The sequence below is a fragment of the Ranitomeya variabilis genome, chromosome 7 (assembly GCF_051348905.1).
Source record: "Ranitomeya variabilis isolate aRanVar5 chromosome 7, aRanVar5.hap1, whole genome shotgun sequence".
NCBI lineage: Eukaryota > Metazoa > Chordata > Amphibia > Anura > Dendrobatidae > Ranitomeya > Ranitomeya variabilis.
In genome coordinates, this window is record NC_135238.1 from 50,141,914 (window position 1) to 50,162,275 (window position 20,362).

The 20,362-nt window shown below is 47.2% G+C and overlaps 1 protein-coding gene across 1 annotated transcript in view; it reads right to left on the minus strand.

The window, feature by feature from the left end:
• The window catches only part of MOSMO (modulator of smoothened), a 36,667-nt gene that overhangs the window by 9,574 nt on the left and 6,731 nt on the right, over nt 1-20,362 (minus strand). The gene's annotated exons all lie outside the window — the stretch shown is intronic.

Consider the following 20,362-nt stretch of genomic DNA (forward strand, 5'->3'; position numbering starts at 1 on the left):
TTATGCTCATTTTGTCTCTTGTAGGTTTTGCATGTTTTATGGCCAATGTGAACATGCGTTTATGTGCTGCATGTATACCAACTTAAACCAAGCTCAATTTTTGTGTTTTTTTTCCAGAATTTTAATAAGTGTGGTGTATATAATATCTGATTTATGACCAGATGAATTTTCGTCACCATAGAACAGTTTAGAAGACAAGAGTTAAGAGTTTTCGACAATGACAAATTTACGGTTTAAGGGTTTGTGTCTTCACCTTATAACGGGAAAAAATGCAAAGTGTTTGTAAAAGCAAAACTTCAAATTTACTTATTAAAAATACTCACTTTTGTCAAGAACAGAGTGATTTTTAATGTTACTATTTCCAACTAGTTGCCTATGTTACCAGTCACCGCTGCAGTCCATCACCAGTAGTCAGTTTCCTATGCAATGATCACAGCACTTACAAGCTCTTTGCTACAGAGCTGGAGTGACACAGCTGCCTCTGCTTTCAGCATTGGAGAGCGCACAGTTTGGGCCAGCAGTGCAGCCATGCTGCTAGTCCGAACAGTCAGTCAGGGGGATTACTGCCCCTAAGACAAGCAGGAAGTCAGGAGGCCGAGAAGCGGTGTGCTCCTGAATAAACAAGGTGACTACTCGTAAGCTCATTCCATAGTTTATGTACTATGATACATAGAGGCTGCAGAAGCCAAAACTTCCCAACCATTGTTAAAACCCCATTGCAAATTATTGTTTTGTTGCAAAAAAAGCATGCATTTATGTAAACCGGGGCGTTCATAAAGCAATTTGCAAAGCTGCACTTCTTTCCCAGCCATCTCTTGCTGCAATCGTCTTAATGGATGCAATAGTGGTCCGGTCAGTAAAAGGCTCGTGATCACATGAGGTTTGTTTTAAGAGTTCGATAGAATCCGTGAGATCACCCTGTGACATTATCAGGATTACAGAGCACTTCTGCTGCTGACAAGTATTAAATCTATGAAGCTGCATACATGTAACATAGGCATGGTGGAAAATAATGCATGGTTCAGACAAGGCACCTAAGGATGTCATGGGGCTCCAACGGTTAAGGATACTAAACCTTAGCATACTGATAAGTTTATTAAAGGAGGGGCGACTACTTTTTTTTTTTTTTTTTGAAGACCTGCCTATCCTTAGGCTAGATATCAGTCCAACGGGGGGCAAGAGGGTGCCAGATGTCGCCGGAATACAGCAGCTTTGTCATTTCTATAGTGCCCGAGTATTACAGATCCACCCTCTATTATAAGAAATAGGGGAGATCTACAGGAGCCGGCCGCGGCCATTAGAGCTTTCCGGCAACATCCAAGAACTCCCAGCTGATCGGCGGAGGTGCCCTGTCTAGTGGCCGTTTTTGGGTACTGCAGGTCAACTACACAGTGTATGGAGCTGCAAACAGCAGATTAGTGGGGGGTGAGATATTGGACTCTGACTGGTAAAGGAGAAATCACCAAGATTATAATCTGGGACAACCCCTTTAAGTACAAAACGTTATAGGCAGGCAAATAATAGACAGCTGTCATTTATTTCCTGCTATACAATGAGCCACACTAAATTGCAGCCTGTCTGCTGCAGGGCGGCAGAGGTGGCGGTGGGGGTTCAGCACGTTCTATTGTTGGGATTTTTACTAACACTGTTCTCTTTCATGTGTATAGAAACAGGCACAGGCCGATCAGAATACACGGGGCGTCACGGCGGCGAGAAGTAAAACACGAGCGCCACTTAACTGCAGCGTCAATCACCCCAGAGCGCCTGCCATCACATAACAGCCTGCTCAATAGCTTTCATTATGGAGCCTGACATTTCCATAATAACTAATGGAATATATAAAGCGTGTGCACCACAAGGGAAGAAATGACTGAAGTCTATTTGTACAGTGCAGAGGCGCAGCACAGAATCACCGCAGGTGGTCAGCGCCCGCTACTAGCGGTGACCGACGCCGGCTTTACCAGGCGCAAGGGTCGCGGAGAAGGTTCAGGAGACACATCTCACCCCTGATCAGACATTAGGGTAAGGCCACACGGAGCCACAGGGGCGGCAAGAAGCAACAGGGGCAACTTTATTTTAATGTTTGTCTTTCTGCCCCCACCTAAAAAACCCCAAAAGACTCCAAATTGTCAGCCATTAAGTGTTTCCCTTCTAATTTGCTGTCCACTGCCTGTTGTCGAGTGTAATCCTTCACTAGCAGCAGAGATGTTAAAATGGACTGCAAGTAATGGGGGAAGGGTCTTTGTGTCTTTGCTCCTGTCCGTGAAACTGCATAAAGTTGGCAGTCTGTCAGTTCAGGTCAGCACGCCATTGGACAAAAGCAGGCACAATGCATGCTGGAAATTGAGGAAAAGAATGTTCCAGCTCCCAATGTGCTGAAAGAATGCTGAGGGAGAGGAACCTTCCGTTCAACAGAAATTTGCCAAGTTACAGAGATGAGGAACTGCTAGACAGATATTACTAGTTTTAATTAGTTGTGGGTGACGAGGGTAGTAAGTACATTCTTTTTTAATGGTATTGTGTGAAAGGAAAGGCATGGGGCCCACCACTGTAAAACTTGCAGAAAAATAATTTCCTTAACAACACAAGAAAACCGCAAGACTGTCCACACCATGACATCAGCCCCGACACGATGGTGAGTTTTAATTCTCTAAAAGCACTGGCCTCCCGCCCGCTGTGTGATCGCCCGCTCAGGTGTCACAGCCCTCATACATCACATTATTCTGATTCTTAAGTGCAACGTAAGCAGACGAGCCAAGAAACAGATCAATCTGGAGCCGACAGCAAAGTCCTTTCATCCCTGCTGAATAACAAGCCGAAATACAAGAAAAATATGGAATGAATTCCGGGATGAAGGTAATGGTAGGGTAGGAGAGCTCTGCATGGGTCGCCCCTGGGAGAACTGGTCTGACCCTATAAAGTATCGTAGGGGTATAATCTCATACTACGTTACGTGTGCCCATCCAGGCATTTACGATTTGTGGGGAACCTGCAATCTCATGAAGAACACGCGAGAACATTTCAAAATGCGTCAAGAATAAACCGCACTGTTCCCTCTATTCGGGACTGGATCCACTACCGGCAGCGCAGGTTCCAGGCAAATCCCAGATCCCTGAATTAAGCGCTGGTCTTGCCAACCTGCAGCAGATGGACTTTTTATATAGCGTCGTGTCTCACACACCTGCATCAGGTGGGCAGCACCGCCTCTCACTTTACACCGTTATCCGGCTGGCGCAACCCATTTCTCATCCAGGCATAAAACTAGTCTGGGTAAAAGCAGTATTAAAGAACCAGAGGTTGATCTGGGGCATCATAATAGACATGTTAGGCACTTTTCTTTGAGCTGTTGACTGACTTTAGACCAATATTTTTGTACCAAAATTTTGGCAAAAATTTGTCAGCTAGCTTGACTCTGTACCTCACCCGACAGATTTGAAAAGTTGTCAAACACATACGTTATGTGCAAGGCAGGTAGGTAGATCATTGAGCCTGAATGCTGCTGCATTTCGCTTCATAAATACCCTGCGGGATGGTCACACTTGCTGTCAAAATTTGACCTATATCTACTGCTGATCACATGGATGCATTTTCATCCTATGGTAGCCATACACTGGGCAGCACGGTGGCTCAGTGGTCAGCACTGTGTAGTATGTTTCCTGCAGGGAGATTACTTTCATGGTGGGGGGTAAATCTGCACTAAATGCAGTGTGTGCACCACACCACCTCTATAGAAGCAGACACGGGTCAGCTCTGCATCAATCCGACCTGATCTAACAGAAAGGTGTACGTGTGCCTGGCCCCTAACACAGCCAAAGAAGCACTAAGGCTTCCAAGGGTCTCCAGGACGTGTGGTATCCGTTTTTTCTACATAAACCACACAAACCCATTATAACCTATGGGGCCACTCACCGTCCATGTGTACCCAGTCCGTGTAAAGCACACAGACATGTCCGCTTTTTTTCTGGCGGCACGTTCAAGTAAAGATTGACATCATGTCTCCTCTGTAATATGTGACGACAGTAGAAATGACGCAGTAAGCCGGACTGGACTTTATCATTATTTTATTTACTCCAAAAACAACTAAATCATTGTAGAACACACACATTGCCGGATAAGGATCCTGGTGAGGAATATTCCACTACATGGTGAGGTCTTCCCGGGAAGTATCACCAGTATAAGGCCAGGAAGGAGTTGCCTTCTCAGCAGGGTAACTGGTATTTTACCATTGTAGGTGATGCACATAATCATCTGTACCCTGCATCTCGGCCACCCCCGTGCTGGGGACTCGCCGGCATCTCGGCCACCCCCGTGCTGGGGACTCGCCGGCATCTCGGCCACCCCCGTGCTGGGGACTCGCCGGCATCTCGGCCACCCCCGTGCTGGGGACTCGCCGGCATCTCGGCCACCCCCGTGCTGGGGACTCGCCGGCATCTCGGCCACCCCCGTGCTGAGGACTCGCCGGCATCTCGGCCACCCCCGTGCTGGGGACTCGCCGGCATCTCGGCCACCCCCGTGCTGGGGACTCGCCGGCATCTCGGCCACCCCCGTGCTGGGGACTCGCCGGCATCTCGGCCACCCCCGTGCTGGGGACTCGCCGGCATCTCGGCCACCCCCGTGCTGGGGACTCGCCGGCATCTCGGCCACCCCCGTGCTGGGGACTCGCCGGCATCTCGGCCACCCCCGTGCTGGGGACTCGCCGGCATCTCGGCCACCCCCGTGCTGGGGACTCGCCGGCATCTCGGCCACCCCCGTGCTGGGGACTCGCCGGCATCTCGGCCACCCCCGTGCTGGGGACTCGCCGGCATCTCGGCCACCCCCGTGCTGGGGACTCGCCGGCATCTCGGCCACCCCCGTGCTGGGGACTCGCCGGCATCTCGGCCACCCCCGTGCTGGGGACTCGCCGGCATCTCGGCCACCCCCGTGCTGGGGACTCGCCGGCATCTCGGCCACCCCCGTGCTGGGGACTCGCCGGCATCTCGGCCACCCCCGTGCTGGGGACTCGCCGGCATCTCGGCCACCCCCGTGCTGGGGACTCGCCGGCATCTCGGCCACCCCCGTGCTGGGGACTCGCCGGCATCTCGGCCACCCCCGTGCTGGGGACTCGCCGGCATCTCGGCCACCCCCGTGCTGGGGACTCGCCGGCATCTCGGCCACCCCCGTGCTGGGGACTCGCCGGCATCTCGGCCACCCCCGTGCTGGGGACTCGCCGGCATCTCGGCCACCCCCGTGCTGGGGACTCGCCGGCATCTCGGCCACCCCCGTGCTGGGGACTCGCCGGCATCTCGGCCACCCCCGTGCTGGGGACTCGCCGGCATCTCGGCCACCCCCGTGCTGGGGACTCGCCGGCATCTCGGCCACCCCCGTGCTGGGGACTCGCCGGCATCTCGGCCACCCCCGTGCTGGGGACTCGCCGGCATCTCGGCCACCTCCGTGCTGGGGACTCGCCGGCATCTCGGCCACCTCCGTGCTGGGGACTCGCCGGCATCTCGGCCACCTCCGTGCTGGGGACTCGCCGGCATCTCGGCCACCTCCGTGCTGGGGACTCGCCGGCATCTCGGCCACCTCCATGCTGGGGACTCGCCGGCATCTCGGCCACCTCCGTGCTGGGGACTCGCCGGCACCTCGGCCACAACCGTGCTGGGGACTCGCCGGCACCTCAGCCTCGCTTCATATATGGCATGAAGAAGATCCGGTACTCGGCATAGTTGCTGATAGATGGAGATGTCTTTGTTAGGCTGGTGTCTGATGATGATGGTAAGGACAACTGCAGTATTTCTGCTTAACAAGATCCTGTCATAACGACAGGTGGGATTTCTCACAGTTGTTTAGGGCACATGGAGAAGACGGCTTCCTCACATTGGTGGATGGTGATGAACCTCATAATTTTGCAGACAAAACAGAACATGAAGAGCTGCTCTCACGTCGCTGTCCATGCAGGCCACATCACTGAGGACTTCCAGGAACTCGTTCTTCTTTCTGTTATATTCTTCTCGGTGCCGCTTTACTTTGTCTCTATACTCCTGGTTATTAATGAGGCTTTTCAGCTTCATCAAAATATATTCTGAAGAAATGTCAGCGGCTGACTTTAGGATAAACTTTTCCAGCCAGAACATTTTCGTTATCCAAAACGTAATCCAAGAAACGCAGTCAGTTGCACGATCCAACCAACCAAATCACTCGCAGAAAGTGACTGAAGAACCTCGATGACAAAGAACCTTCAGAACTCGCAGCAGTGACATCACAACGTGACATCACAGACAGCAACCAAACACAGAAAAATCACATTGTTAGTAAATATGGAAAATTACTTGTATCCCAACCAATATTATAAGTGTCTATGGTTTGTCACTCACCTGATCTTATCTCAAAAGATCACTGATTGTGAGTGTCCCACCTCTATGGGATTGTTATTAAAGATGACCTGCCACCGGATGACATGTTGCCGGTTTTTGCTCCTATTGATGACAAAGTTCATTACAAGTCTATGGGTCTGTGCAAAATCACGTACAGCACACGGATGGCATGCGTGTGCTGTCCATGTTTGACAAGTATTGGAGAAGCTTCGTAATTAAATTCTTTAACCACACCGGAAAACACTGATGGTAAAATGGGCACACGGATGGAAAACACTGAAGGCACCAAGATCAGTTTTTCACGTACGTGTGAATGAGGCTTCAGGGTATGTTCAGAGTTTTTGGCCTCGGATCCTAGTTAAAAAAAAACTATATCCTCAACAAAATGTTATTGTCAAATTTGGTGCATTTTCCACAAAGAATTCATGTTGGACATGGTATCTGATCTGCAGGAAGCATCTTACAGAGCAGGGACAGCCGATCAGGTCGAAATACTTTTCTGTGGTACAAATCCTAGTCTTTTATTCAAAGAAGTCCTTGGTGTTTGGATGCATAGGAGTTCAGTGGGCAGTCCTATACAGTGATTGACAGTCTCTTGTATGACGGTGCATATAGAAATAGCTATCAATGATTGACTAGGACCGCCCGCTGGACTCCTGGATACAAACACCAGGGGTTTCAATGAACAAAACAGAAGTTAGGCTGAATCTTCTGCTCAGCTTCTCCTTCTCTATACCATGCTGTCCACAGATCACTCTGCATGTTCAATGTGACAGGATCCTTTTAACATGAACTAATTTGAAAGGCCTTTAGTTGCTTAAGGTACCATTACACTAAACGACTTACCAACGATCACGACCAGCGATACGACCTGGCCGGGATCGTTGGTAAATGCTGAGTCACACATAACGATTTCGTTAACGATATCGTTGCAATGTCACGCTTTTGGTGACGTAGCAGCGATCCCGCTAACGATCTCGTTGTGTGTGACAGCGACCAACGATCAGGCCCCTGCTGGGAGATCGTTGGGCGATGGGAATGATCAAGACCATTTTTTGGTCGCCGATCACCCGCTGTCATCGCTGGATCGGCGTGTGTGACGCCGATCCAGCGATGTGTTCACTTGTAACCAGGGTAAATATCGGGTTACTAAGCGCAGGGCCGTGCTTAGTAACCCGATATTTACCCTGGTTACCATTGTAAAAGTAAAAAAAAAAAAAGTACATACTCACATTCTGATGTCTGTCACGTCCTCCGGCGTCCACAGGGTTAAAACTGCTTTCGGCAAGAGCGCTGCTAATATGCACGCGCTGCTAATATGCACACGCTGCTGCCGAGAGCTTCCCTGCACTGACTGTGTCAGCGCCGGCCGTAAAGCAGAGCACAGCGGTGACGTCACCGCTGTTACTGCCGGCGCTGACACAACATTCAGTGCAGGGAAGCTCTCGGCAGCAGCGCGTGCATTAAGCAGTGCTCCTGCCGAAAGCAGTTTTAACCCTGTGGACGCCGGGGGACGTGACAGACATCAGAATGTGAGTATGTAGTGTTTTATTTTGTACTTTTACAATGGTAACCAGGGTAAATATCGGGTTACTAAGCGCGGCCCTGCGCTCTGTAACCCCATATTTACCCTGGTTACAAGTGAACACATCGCTGGATCGGCGTCACACACGCCGATCCAGCGATGACAGCGGGTGATCAGCGACCAAAAAAAGGTCCTGATCATTCCCATCGACCAATGATCTCCCAGCAGGGGCCTGATCGTTGGTCGCTGTCACACATAACGAGATCGTTAGCGGGATCGTTGGCTACGTCACCAAAAGCGTGACGTTGCAACGATATCGTTAACGATATCGTTATGTGTGACTCAGCCTTTAGAGTTTTCCTTGGGTTCCTTTGTGACCTTGCAGACCACTATACGCCTTGGTCTTTGAGTGATCTTTGTTGGTTGACTACACTTGGGGGAAGGTAATAATGGTCTTGAATTTCAGCCAGACTGTAGATTGGAGTAGCCCAAACTCTTTTTTGACTTATAACCTTCTCCGACTTCACGAGAATCAACAACTCTACTTCTCCTTTGTCCCTGCCATGATATACATCCACAAACCTGTTGTGATGATCAGACTTTGATAGATCCCAGTTCCTTTATTTAAAGAGGTCCCTGACTCACACCTCATTGGTGTTTTCAATTAATGACAGCCTCCAATGTCACCATAAAATTTTCCGCTAATCCTTAAGCTAGGGCAACATGGCGACACTTGTTGCTCGACAACAATTCTCAACTTGCCGTCTCGCGACTATTTTAGAGCTCCGATTTTGCTGTAAACTAAAAACAGGCAGGTTACGACAAGTTGCGAGCGATTTGTGTTGAAGTCTACGGCAAGTGAGTCACTTTTGGCAGAAAATCCAACACCACGAAAAATCAGATGCGATGTTGCAATGCGACACCAATTTCAATGTCGCCAGAAAGTTTAATATTTTCAACTCATTTGTATGATTTTTAATTTTTTACCTTTTTTATATTTAGGACTTGAACGAAAATCTGATGTAGTTTTAGGTCACATTTAAGTTGAAATATGAAAAATTCGAAAGGGTAAATTCAGAGACTCGTGTGGACGCTCCGATGCATCGAATGTGCATGTTCTATCATTTATCTCTGCTCGTACAAAGCCATAACCCAACGTCTGCATCCCCGTCACAGGCGGCACATCTCTCCTCAGCATCTGCCCTTCAGTATCACTGCTGTTTTGATGAATTGTGCCAAACTAGTTTTTTTTCCCTCAAATCCCCAGACACTATTAAGACGAAAACGAAGAGACAAAGACGACACTGTGCAGAATATAAAATATTAGGAGGAGATCTGAATTTTGCATGGAGCTGGTAGCCAGTAATCGTTCCTCAGTCGGCAGAATAAAGAGCTTCCTATTAATTCGCAGACACAAAGAAATTCATTATACGTCTTCAGTTCTTACCGCAATGAGAGATGCAACGCTGGAATGTGACACGGCTGCGCTACAAGTAGAAGGAAGAAAAAATAAAATCTGCCAAGTAAATATCGGACTTGGGTTGTATTTTTGGAAATTGATTGCACCCTCTAAAGTCTACAGGCCACAGACATTACATCCAAAGGGGCGATTTCAACCGTAACGAATATTCACAATGTACGATAGGAGATGGTTCATTCAACATTGAGTCTAATGAGTAAAGGAGGGCAATCAATATTAAAGGTGTATGTTATTGATGACCCATTCACAGGATAGGTTATCAGTGCCAGATAAGTGGGGGTCAGACATTCGAGACCCCCACAGATTTGTATGTATTGCCTTTGGGGTGACTGGATGTGCCAAGTGTACAGAGAGAAGAGAATTGTGGCTACTGTGTTGAGCGCACGCGTGTCCACCTCTCCACTGACTGTGGCTTGTGATGCAGGGACCCACATCTACACCATGTCCTCTGAATAAGCCATAAATGTCTCATATGGAACGACACCTTTAAAACACACATTTTCCCAAACCACAAGTCTGTTACTGCAGAAATAAGCAAATATAAGAGGCAGGTTCAAAAAAAGCCCAGCAAAAATAAATAGTAAGACCAAAAGTTTGGACACACCTCATTTAAAGATTTTTCTGTATTTTCATGACTATTAAAATTGTACATTCACACTGAAGGCAACACTATGAATTAACACATGTGGAATTATATACTTAACAAAAAAGTGTGAAACAACTGAAAATATGTCTTATATTCTAGGTTCTTCAAAGTAGCCATCTTTTGCTTTGATGACTGCTTTGCACACTCTTGGCATTCTCTTGATGAGCTTCAAGAGGTAGTCACTGGGAATGGTTTTCCAACAATCTTGAAGGAGTTCCCAGAGATGCTTAGCACTTGTTGACCCTTTTGCCTTCACTCTGCGGTCCAGCTCACCCCAAACCATCTTGATTGGGTTCAGGTCTGGTGACTCTGGGGGCCAGGTCATCTGGCGTAGCACCCCATCACTCTCCTTCTTGGTCAAAATAACCCTTACACAGCCTGGAGGTCTGTTTGGAGTCACTGTCCTGTTGAAAAATAAATCATGGTCAAACTAAACGCAAACCGGATGGAATAGCATGCCGCTGCAAGATGCTGTGGTAGCCATGCTGGTTCAGTATGCCTTCAATTTTGAATAAATCCCCAACAGTGTCACCAGCAAAGCACCGCCACACCATCACACCTCCTCCTCCATGCTTCACGGTGGGAACCAGGCATGTAGAGTCCATCCGTTCACCTTTTCTGCATCGCACAAAGACATGGTGGTTGGAACCAAAGATCTCAAATTTGGACTCATCAGACCAAAGCACAGATTTCCACTGGTCTAATTTCAATTCCTTGTGTTCTTTAGCCCAAACAAGTCTCTTCTGCTTGTTGCCTGTCCTTAGCAGTGGTTTCCTAGCAGCTATTTCACCATGAAGGCCTGCTGCACAAAGTCTCCTCTTAACAGTTGTTGTAGAGATGTGTCTGCTGCTAGAACTCTGTGTGGTATTGACCTGGTCTCTAATCTGAGCTGCTGTTAACCTGCGATTTCTGAGGCTGGTGACTCGGATAAACTTATCCTCAGAAGCAGAGGTGACTCTTGGTCTTCCTTTCCTGGGGCGGTCCTCATGTGAGCCAGTTTCTTTGTAGCGCTTGATGGTTTTTGCCACTTCACTTGGGGACACTTTCAAAGATTGCCCAATTTTTCGGACTGACTGACCTTCATTTCTTAAAGTAATGATGGCCACTCGTTTTTCTTTACTTAGCTGCTTTTTTCTTGCCATAATACAAATTCTAACAGTCTATTCAGTAGGACTATCAGCTGTGTATCCACCAGACTTCTGCACAACACAACTGATTGTCCCAACCCCATTTATAAGGCAAGAAATCCCACTTATTTAACCTGACAGGGCACACCTGTGAAGTGAAAATAATTCCCGGTGACTACCTCTTGAAGCTCAACAAGAGAATGCCAAGAGTGTGCAAAGCAATCATCAAAGCAAAAGGTGGCTACTTTGAAAAATCTAGAATATAAGACATAATTTCAGTTGTTTCACACTTTTTTGTTAAGTATATAATTCCACATGTGTTAATTCATAGTTTGGATGCCTTCGATGTGAATTTACCATTTTCATAGTCATGAAAATGCAGAGAGATCTTTAAATGAGAAGGTGTGTCCAAATGTATATAGTGTGTGTATATTATATATACACACACACATATACGGTATATATATACACACACATACTATATACACACAAATGTATATATATGTATATTACACACAAATATACGTATATCTCTACATACACACACACACTTATATCTACATGCATACACCCAAGTACATAATTAAATATATAGATTATCTGATGAAATTCAAAATAATCTTAAATTTGTGCAAATATTGCCACCAAAGTGTCAAAACTTTGGCAAATCCGACCATCCAGGAGTTGTGCGAATATTAACCATGATGTCTCACCTGACAAAACAAATAGCTGCAACCAAAGCCTTTCTATCTGCTGGGAGAGGTCTAATTATTTTTGGTCTCTAGAGGTTTATTCAGTGTTCGATAACGACTGGCTAACTTGGCAGCCTTCTCATCTAATAGGATAGGGATGGTCTTGGCAGTGACCGGAACAACTTTATCCATAGGAAAACTGGTCTGAGTGGAAGGTAATGACTTCATGATCTGGAAGAGCAAGTGAGCCCCCGATATCTCTACAGAGGGGTGGGAGTAACCCTAGGCTAGAGTGTCACTTCCAATGAGACACATTAAGTTGTGTTGGTCAGTTTCAAAGGTTAGTAGGACATCTTCCCTTAACCCCTTTGTGCAGAAATATGTAAATATCTGTCTGCTTGTATGGTCTGGACTCAGGATCTGCTCCGAACATGTCGCATACTCAACATCTATAAACATAAGGGTGAATGACCTCGGGGAGATCAAAACATCCTACTCCACACTGATGAGGGGCAAATACCCCGAAACAGCTGTCTGTGGATGGATAACATGTTTTGGCATAGGTGGTTTTCCTTTATTGGATGCTGCCCTTCCTGTGGTTGTTCCTTCCCGGTGAAAGACCTGGTTATTCATTGCTTGCGTTGAGAAACACGTGATGGTGTCTCCGCGGCTTTTCTACATGCATTTGCATACTCAACATTTGTCTCAAGCAGGAGAAGCCGGAGATAAAGTATGGGGCGCTGGAGACAGGATGATACCACCTGTCCGAGGAGGTGCCTGAAGCTGGATGGGACAGTGTGGGGGGAGAATACTGAATGGGAATATTGTGGGGATGGCTGGATCTCAAGGTGATTTCTGTGGAAAAGCTTTGGTTATCATTATACCCCTAATGGGGGCTGTGGCTGCCACTACTGTGAGGGGGAGGGAGGTAGACGTGGCTTGTGACGCCCTCTCAAAGCGGAATGTGGCTCTCTAGGTCAGAAAGGTTGGGGACCACTGGACTAGAAGATAACTTTCTTGATCAGTGGTGGTCCAGCCACTGAGTCGCCCACCGATTCCACTGCACAGGAGCGGGTCTGGGCGAGTACGTTCTTCTCCCAAGCTGGCCCCTACGCCCAATATTCCGGGTGTCTGCACATATTGGATAAAAACAGAGCAGCACAGAAGACGGCTTCCAGAAACAATAGCCTGCAGTCATTACACTTCGCTCTGCAGACAAAAATCAGCAGCACACAAACTGCGTTTGCCATTTTCTTCGTCTCCTTGCTCCAACCCTGAAGGGATACAAATGACATTTCCTTTCTATTAGAGCGCGCACAGATTAATTGTGTGCTAGTAACACGGCAGTACGGAAATGGGGCTCATACATATGCATTGGACACGTTCCCTTAAGGTAAACCTATGGCATTTGGCACCGCATAGCATCACGTTGTCTCATGGGACTGTCATTCCAAGCCAATTCCTGGGGAGTAGGTTGTGGGGAGTCAGTCGTTTTGCAGACGACGGACCACCTTAGCATATTATTTATTTAAATGCTGTAACGCATCTTTAACGCATCAACGAAGCCATTTTTACTTGTTTTACATCTACAGCTCCGATGAAGGTCTATGTATCTCCATGGCAACAGACTACAAACAAACCCTGAGTAGATGGATAAGAGTATCTATGCATCTCCATGGTAACAGACTACAAACAAACCCTGAGTTAAGGTACCTTCACACGAAACGACATCGCTAGCGATCCGTGACATTGCAGCGTCCTGGCTAGCGATATCGTTTAGTTTGACACGCAGCAGCGATCAGGATCCTGCTGTGATGTCGCTGGTCGCTGAATAAAGTCCAGAACTTTATATGGTCGTCCGATCGCTGTGTATCGTTGTGTTTGACACCAAAAGCAACGATACCAGCGATGTTTTACACTGGTAACCAGGGTAAACATCGGGTTACTAAGCGCAGGGCCGCGCTTAGTAACCCGATGTTTACCCTGGTTACCAGCGTAAAAGTAAAAAAAACAAACAGTACATGCTCACCTGCGCGTCTCCCAGCCTCTGCTTCCTGACACTTAAGGTACCGTCACACTAGGCGATATCGCCAGCGATCCGTGACGTTGCAGCGACCTGGATAGCGATATCGCTGTATTTGACACGCAGCAGCGATCTGGATCCCGCTGTGAAATTGCTGGTCGCTGCTAGAAGGTCTGCACTTTATTTGGTCGCTAGGTCGCCGTGTATCGCCGTGTTTGACAGCAAAAGCAAGGATACCAGCGATATTTTACACTGGTAACCAGGGTAAACATCGGGTTACTAAGCGCAGGGCCGCGCTTAGTAACCCGATGTTTACCCTGGTTACCAGCGTAAAAGTTAAAAAAACAAACAGCACATACTCACCAGCGCGTCCCCCAGCCTCTGCTTCCTGACACTGACTGAGCGCCGGCCCTAAACTGAAAGTGAAAGCACAGCGGTGACGTCACCGCTGTGCTGTTAGGGCCGGAGCTCAGTCAGTGTCAGGAAGCAGAGACTGGGGGACGCGCAGGTGAGCATGCGCTGTTTGTTTTTTTAACTTTTACGCTGGTAACCAGGGTAAACATCGGGTTACTAAGCGCGGCCCTGCGCTTAGCAACCCGATGCTTACCCTGGTTACCCGGGGACCTCGGCATCGTTGGTCGCTGGAGAGCGGTCTGTGTGACAGCTCTCCAGCGACCAAACAGCGACGCTGCAGCGATCGGGATCGCTGTCGCTATCGCTGCAGCGTCGCTTAATGTGACGGTACCTTTACTGAGCGCCGGCCCTAAAGTGAAAGTGAAAGCACAGCGGTGACGTCACCGCTCTGCTGTTAGGGCCGGAGCTCAGTCAGTGTCAGGAAGCAGACGCTGGGGGACACGCAGGTGAGCATGTACTGTTTGTTTTTTTTACTTTTACGCTGGTAACCAGGGTAAACATCGGGTTACTAAGCTCGGCCCTGCGCTTAGCAACCCGATGTTTACCCTGGTTACCCGGGGACCTCGGCATCGTTGGTCGCTGGAGAGCGGTCTGTGTGACAGCTCTCCAGCGATCAAACAGCGACGCTGCAGCGATCAGCATCGTTGTCGCTATCGCTGCAGCGTCGCTTCGTGTGAAGGTACCTTAAATGGATAAGAGTATCTATGCATCTCCATGGTCACAGACTACAAACAAACCCTGAGTAGATGGATAAGAGCATCTATGCATCTCCATGGTAACAGACTACAAACAAACCCTGAGTAGAAGGATAAGAGCATCTATGCATCTCCATGGTAACAGACTACAAACAAACCCTGAGTAGATGGATAAGAGTATCTATGCATCTCCATGGTAAACTACAAACAAACCCTGAGTAGATGGATAAAGCCCCCATCTCACTAAGCGAGATCGCTAGCGAGATCGCTGCTGAGTCACAAGTTTTGTGATGCAACAGCGACCTCAGTAGCGATCTCGCTATGTGTGACACGTAGCAGCGACCAGGCCCCTGCTGTGAGATCGCTGGTCGTCTCGGAATGGCCTGGACCTTTTTTTGATCGTTGAGGTCCCGCTGGGTAGCCCACATCGCTGTGTTTGACACCTTACCAACGACCTCGTTGACGACTCAGACACTGAATCGTCATAATAGCTCCCATGTGACATCGTTGTACAGGTCGCTACAGGTCGCTGGTGAGATGTCAAACAGTGAGATCGCAGCAGCGATCGTTGGAAGATCTCACTGTTTGACATCTCACCAGCGACCACATAGCGACGCAGCAACGATCCCTGACAGGTCGTATCGTTGTCGGGATTGCTTTAGCGTCGCTAAGTGAGACGGGGCCTTTAGAGTATCTATGAATCTCCATGGTAACAGACTACAAACAAACCCTGAGTAGATGGATAAGAGTATCTATGTATCTCCATGGTAACAGACTACAAACACACCTTGAGTAGATGGATAAGAGTACAGCCGGCTGTAGAAGCAATCTCTCCCCTACTTTTTGCAAATTTTCAAATGCATATTAGAAAAACGTATACCAACAGTGGAACTCCCTTAATGGGAAACAAAAAAAGAGAAAATGCGGCTTTCTGAGCATAGAAAATAAAAAAAACAGGGAATTTGTTCACAACTCCTAAAAAGGCATGAAATAAATCCAATAGGTGCAGCCGACCTGTTGTGCTGATGGAAATTCCTCCAAAAGAGGAAGACCCCAGGTGAAGGGTCCTCCCACTATCGCAGAAGAAAGAATAAAATAAAAAAAAAGTATTAAAAAACGTGTTTCAGCTGTATCCAGCCTTCTTCAGGTGTTTAGGTGTTCGGACCCCTGAAGAAGGCTGTATACAGCCGAAATGCGTTGTTTTTAAATACAATATTTTATTTTATTTTTCCTGTTGCTTTTTTGATAATTTGATTACATCTGCGATTGTGGGAGCAGCCTTCACCTGGTAGCTTTACCATTATTTGCAATAATTGAAAGACAGATGTACGGAGGAACGACTGCAGGATCATTCCATAGTGTTACATATGGGATGCCTTACAAGATTCCCATCACAGTTTTGTTTTCCCCCTGGACAGAAGGCCTCCTCCTCCTCTGTGCAGGGAACAACAACTGGACTCATTCACTGAGACAGATGGGTGGTCTGGATTGCCCTTGTGTAGCGAGACAGTGCTAAAATGCCAACACAGCACTGGTTGACCCTTTCATTCTCAGAATCAATGGGGTCCCCAGAGGTTTGACGATTGGAAATCATTAAAGGGAGAGGGCCACTGCCCAAAATGCATAATAAACTAGCTGTAGAGTGAGACAACCCTGATAAAAAAATAATAATAATTGCACGTTAGTGGGATAATTCCTGAGAAAATCTACTTTTCATTCCAATGCAAATGAAGGGGCATTGGTGCACCCTAGGTGTGGTCAAGGGATCAGTGCACCATTACACCCCCTCAGCTTGCATCTTGGGAGCGCACACTCTTGGCAAGCGAGAACACACACTGCCTGATCCCTGTCGAGTGCATAGTGTGGGATGGCGCTTCGTGGAGGGCTGTGGAGTGGGTAAGCCAAACCTCCGACCCCTCATTTTCAATGACACTGACTCCACAGCCCTGCTTACAGGGCTTGCAGCAGCTCCAGAGGGGAACCAGGGTGGAGATCGCGCCTGCCCACACTGTCTGACCGCCATCATTGATCCTGCAGGCACAGCCGGGCTCAGGCAGTGTCAGTGTGCAAGACGCATCGGCCGAGATCAGACAGCACTCGCTCTGGGCAATCCAACATTGTCAATCAGAAATGAGGCAAGTCCCCAAATCGCTAATTGAGGGGATGTAATGGTGCATTGAAGCCTCCTCATTTCTCATGCACTGTAGTTTAATATGCATTTTTAGGGCGGCAGGCTCCCCTTTAAGTGACGGCATATGCCACAGATGGGATATTCCTTTAATGCTTATACACTGTGTGCAGAATTATTAGGCAAGTTGTACTTTGATCACACAATACTTTTTATACATGTTGTCCTTCTCCAAGCTGTTCAGGCTTGAGAGCCAACTACCAATTATGTAAATCAGGTGATGTGCATCTCTGTAATGAGGAGGGGTGTTGTCTAATGACATCAGAACCCTATATAAGGTGTGCTTAATTATTAGGCAACTTCCTTTCCTTTGGCAAAATGGGTCAGAAGAGAGATTTGACGGGCTCTGAAAAGTCCAAAATTGTGAGATGTCTTGCAGAGGGATGCAGCAATCTTGAAATTGCCAAACTTTTGAAGCGTGATCACCGAACAATCAAGCGTTTCATGGCAAATAGCTAACAGGGTCGCAAGAAGCGTGTTGGGCAAAAAAGGTGCAAAATAACTGCCCATGAATTGAGGAAAATCAAGCGTGAAGCTGCCAAGATGCCATTTGCCACCAGTTTTGCTATATTTCAGAGCTGCAACGTTACTGGAGTAACAAAAAGCACAAGGTGTGCGATACTCAGGGACATGGCCAAGGAAAGGAAAGCTGGAAAAACAACCACCTTTGAACAAGAAACATAAGATAAAACGTCAAGACTGGGACAAGAAATATCTTAAGACTGACTTCTCAAAGGTTTTATGGACTGATGAAATGAGAGTGACTCTTGATGGGCCAGATGGATGGGCCAGAGGCTGGATCAGTAAGGCTGTGTGCACACGTTGCTGATTTTTTTGCATTTTTTCGCGATAAAAACACTATAAAACCGCATACAATATGCATCCCATCATTTAGAATGAATTCCGCATGTTTTGTGCACGATGCGTTTTTTTCCGCGAAAAAAACGCATCGCGGTAAAAAATGCAGCATGTTCATTAATTTTGCGGGTTTTTTTTTGCGGATTTCCCACTATAAAATGCATTGGGAAATGTCCGGAAAAAAACGCACCAAAAACGCGGCAAAAACGCATGCAGATTTCTTGCAGAAAATGTCAGGTTTTTCTCAGGAATTTTCTGCAAGAAATCCTGACGTGTGCACATAGCCTAAAGGGCAGAGAGCTCCACTCCGACTCAGACGCCAGCAAGGTGGAGGTGGGGTACTGGTATGGGCTGGTATCATCAAAGAGGAACTTGTGGGACCTTTTCGGGTTGAGGATGGAGTGAAGCTCAACTCCCAGACCTACTGCCAGTTTCAGGAAGACAACTTCATCAAGCAGTGGTACAGGAAGAAGTCGGTATCGTTCAAGAAAAACATGATTTTCATGCAGCACAATGCTCCATCACATGCCTCCAACTACTCCACAACGTGGCTGGCCAGTAAAGGTCTCAGAGAAGAAAAAATAATGACATGGCCCCCTTGTTCACCTGATCTGAACCCCAGAGAACCTGTGGTCCCTCATAAAATGTGAGATCTGCAGGGAGGGAAACAGTCCACCTCTCGGAACAGTGTCTGGGAGGCTGTGGTGGCTGCTGCACCAGGGGGCTATATTGGTCACTAATTTTGGGGGGTTTTGTTTTTTCATGTCAGTTATGTTTATTTCTAAATTTTGTGCAGTTATATTGGTTTACCTGGTGAAAATAAACAAGTGAGATGGGAATGTATTTGGTTTTTATTAAGTTGCCTAATAATTCTGCACAGTAATAGTTACCTGCACAAACAGATATCCTCATCTAAAAAAAAAAACCACTCCAACTTCCAAAAATATTAAGCTTTGATATTTATGAGTCTTTTGGGCTGATTGAGAACATAGTTGTTGATCAATAATAAAAATAATCCTCTAAAATACAACTTGCCTAATAATTCTGCACAGTGTAATTTGCTGTTTGGAAGACCAAAAAAAAAAAAAAACCCCACACACATCAGTGGTCAATATGCAATAAAAGCTTAATTTCTATGTTTTAATAATTCAGGTTTTATCAGTGTGTTCCCCGCATTAATATTTCACTTCTATTGGAACCTGCCCAGCTGCCAATTCTATTCTATTCGGACGCCAGTTCACAGCGTTTCCTACAGGTAACAGTGAGGCATGGAGGCTTTCATTAACACTCCCATTATCCTGTCTATTAGAAAACCTGCGGCAGATGACGGGGGACGCTCTACTCTAACGTTTCGCCTCGCTCCACAATCCATATTCCGGCTGTTTACAGGAAGCCGGGCTAAAAATTACCTCTGGCCTCCTTTCCTCTGAAGCTTAATTAGATTCCCCGATGATAAATCTAACGGTAATAACACTAGAAAGACAAAGTGTTAATCCTGCCGCTGTCGTCCTCCGGGGAAGCCTTTCAAAGTTTCTTTTTTTTCCCCCAAAGTGGTTGTGATCACGAATGAGATTCACGCTATCAGCTGCTTCCTGGAGAAAATGTGCAAAAGGAACAAAACGGCAAAAACAAACAGGGAATCGATAGAAAGAGCGCCAGTCAAAACCACGCCGGCCAAAACCACGCCGGTACGGGTTCCTTATCACAAAGCATTAGTGCCCATCTCTTGGAGAGAGCCCAGAAGCTGCCATAGACATAAAATATCTGCTGGCAGCCAATAATCTCCTGACTCCCCCATACACATGCATGATCAGCTCAGCCGAGCGTTCATGTGTATTCAATAAGCAGAGAGGAAAGAGATGCTGGTCTCTCCCTGTAAGCAAAGGTATCGGGTGTTTAACCCCTCAATCACCGCCAATACACCTTTTTAATTAAAATTACAGCATCCCCAATGGGTGAAAATGCACGCTACAGCAGACGCTGCACTCAGCAGCTGCGCGCTACAGCAGACGTCGTGCTCAGCAGCTGCACACTACATCAGGAATGTGTGTTCCCAATGTTTGCCATGGGTCAGCCAGCCATGACGTCCCGTTAGGGCAGTCAGATGGTCACACAAATCGGAAACGCAGTGCATGAGCTGGCCGGCAGCTTTCCTGACCCAAGCATGACAGCTTCATGTATTTCTATACAGCTGCGTTCCGATTTTGCTCCCATTTATACTGCGCCATTAGGATGTTAGCAACATTTTAGCGGAAAGAATAAAAAAAAAATAAAAAAAAAAAAATTTGGATTTGTTCCACTTTAACTGAAACGGAGGAGACCTCTAAAAACAAAACATTACGTTTGGTAAATTTCTTTGAA